This window comes from Scophthalmus maximus, chromosome 6 (genome assembly GCF_022379125.1).
Source record: "Scophthalmus maximus strain ysfricsl-2021 chromosome 6, ASM2237912v1, whole genome shotgun sequence".
Taxonomy (NCBI): domain Eukaryota; kingdom Metazoa; phylum Chordata; class Actinopteri; order Pleuronectiformes; family Scophthalmidae; genus Scophthalmus; species Scophthalmus maximus.
Window position 1 is genome coordinate 1145001 of NC_061520.1, and position 2500 is coordinate 1147500.

A 2500-nucleotide genomic window follows, 5' to 3' on the forward strand; every position below is an offset into this window, starting at 1 on the left:
TTTGGGACAATAAGATAAATATAGAACATTAAAACAATAATATACTTTATTATGATGCAGCCGGCGCAGGACCCTGTGTACACCTATTTATTACTGTAAGTAAACTAATAGAATAATAACAATAATAATAGAAACACAGTTAAACAGCTCCTCAAACTAAATTCTGCAGAACGACCTCACAGATGAATCAACATTTCTGCAAAACACTTTTAAATGAACATTATGAGCGAGTTATTACAGGACTGTTGTACAAAGCCACATTAGCTTTTGCTTTATCCACGTGTTCCTAATTAACTGGCAGCTGTGGAAACTGAGTGTATTTTCTCATTTGAATTTACTTTAATAAATAACAATTTTAAAACTGACGAAGACCCTGCGATGGATCGGACATCTCCCAGACTGAAGTGGACCATGAGGGTTATTTGTGTGTATCTGGTCAAGAACGTGTTTTCACACCAGTGTCACAACGCTGCTGACCAGGTGATGAGGTCACCTGGATGATGCATGGGCTGATGATGTCATCAGGTCGGTCAACCCCCCCCCCCCCCCCCCATCGTGTGGCCAGGGCCCAGAAGCTGGTGCTACGCCCCTGCGTGTGGTGGGACTCGACCAAACGACATAAGCTCCACACTGAGTTCATCCTTCATCCTTCATCCTTCATCCTTCATCGTCCTGCCGACAGGCGACAGAGTGAAAACCTGCCGCTGCTCCTCTGGCGCTTTTATTCGCCCTTATTGTTGCAGCCTTCACGGCTGAAAGGCCAAACCCGGGGAGGGAGGAAACTGGAAACACTGAACGGCTGAACATCTTGTGACAGAACATGAGAACACAGCGTATTGTCTTGTTCCTCAAAATATATAGACATACATGTATATAAATATATTGGCAAAACACAAAGTACACAGCTCCTTTCTCATTTAGAACGGTTTTACAAAAGACATTAATAAAATATTCATCATTTCAAAACTATTAGTCCTTGAGAGTGTGTGTGCGTGTGTGTGTGCATGTGTGTGTGTGTGTGCGTGTGCGTGTGTGTGTGTGTGTGTGTGTGTGTGTGCAGTGGATCAACAGAGCCAGACAGCGTTGCGTCACCTCCAGTGATTGACAGACCCCCGGGACCAATGAGGCGAGGCGCGTGTCTCGTCTGAGTCAACTTCCTGATGAGGTCTGAAGTCGAGAGCCTCATGTTCAAGTGGTTTCATCACCCAGCTCTGATCACGAAGATGAAGAGAAAAGAAAATCATGTAAATATATATATTTGTGCGATATGTTTCTTTACGTCTCATCCTTCAGTTCCGAACAGGAGGTTCAGAGCTTTGCTCAGAGAAAACTCCAACATATTGTTCATCCTCAGCACTTCATATTTTTTTTAAAAGGCCATGGAAGCATATGTGATGTAATCCATGCGTTGTTTCAATAAAGGCCCGTTCATTGTAAATATAATGTTCAGGGGCCGTGTTGTCCAAATTGAGATTTCTTGTGTTTTTTCATAATTAATAAGGTCTAGGGTCTGTAAGAAACGCATACAAAGCTGCTTATTTTTTACGATGCCCCAGGAGCTCGGCAGAAATGTGACGTCATAGTGACGCAGTCTCTGCCTTAAGCCCCGCCCCCCGCGCTCACCATCATTCTGTTGCTGAGCGACCAACAACACGAGAAAAAACCGGGAAGCGACATCGTTGCACAGGATTCATAAGGAGATTAATACAACAGACCAAAAATAACTCAGATCGCTCTGACATCTTCCTCCTCGCCGTCCGCGCCGACACCGGGTACCGATGACGTGTTGGTCGTCGGGAGCAGGGAAATAGTTCCTCCAGGTCATGGATGGAGGACTTCCTGGTGGCACCCTCAGCCTCTGCTGCCCCCTGCTGGACGCCAGGATGAGACTCCAGCGCCTCGTCTTCATGTTGTCAGACGTCACACTGTGACGACGTTCAAAAGAAATCCACGTTAATGAAGCAACGTTTCGATCCAACGCAGAGATTTTTGTCACACAGACGATGAGAATTCGTTTCAGAATTAAACTTCCCGAGGTTCCTGAGGTGAGGAGCTCGCTGGAGGATCTCAGAGGAGAAGAACGCTGGGGCCGTGACGTACGGTACAAATCACAAATACACAACTTCCAGTTGTGTTTTGCACTTCAGGGCCACCGTAGTAAAATGGACGCACGGTGTTTGTCTGCATGTGGAACGTCGGGCTGCGGGCTGCGGTCGAATCGTACGATTTGCTGAGGAAGTTTCCTAAATCTTGAAGGAAGAGTTTCCTCATCATCTGTTCGGATTCTCTAAATGTTTAACGAAAGGAGCTTCCTTTCCTATCTCCTTTAGCATACGAGTGAATGTACCAGGGATGAAGATGGCCTTCCTTCCACTTGCTCAAGACGCGGTGGCCAAGTCATAAGGTGTTGGTCTCGTCAACCCAAGATTGTGGGTTCGATTCCGGCCATGCCTGGACTGAATCAATATTTGATGTGAAACTGTAATCAATCATATACAAG

At 45.8% G+C, this 2500-nt stretch overlaps 1 long non-coding RNA gene across 1 annotated transcript in view; it reads right to left on the minus strand.

Moving 5' to 3' along the window:
• The window catches only part of LOC118309600, a 5078-nt gene that overhangs the window by 332 nt on the left and 2246 nt on the right, over positions 1-2500 (minus strand). The window contains exons 2-3 of the long non-coding RNA XR_004793513.2: positions 1624-2500; positions 1-1211 (exon numbers count right to left, since the gene is read on the minus strand). The exon at positions 1-1211 is cut by the window's left edge and continues 332 nt beyond it; the exon at positions 1624-2500 is cut by the window's right edge and continues 1466 nt beyond it. This is a non-coding gene — a long non-coding RNA (uncharacterized LOC118309600). The remainder of the gene's footprint in view (positions 1212-1623) is intronic.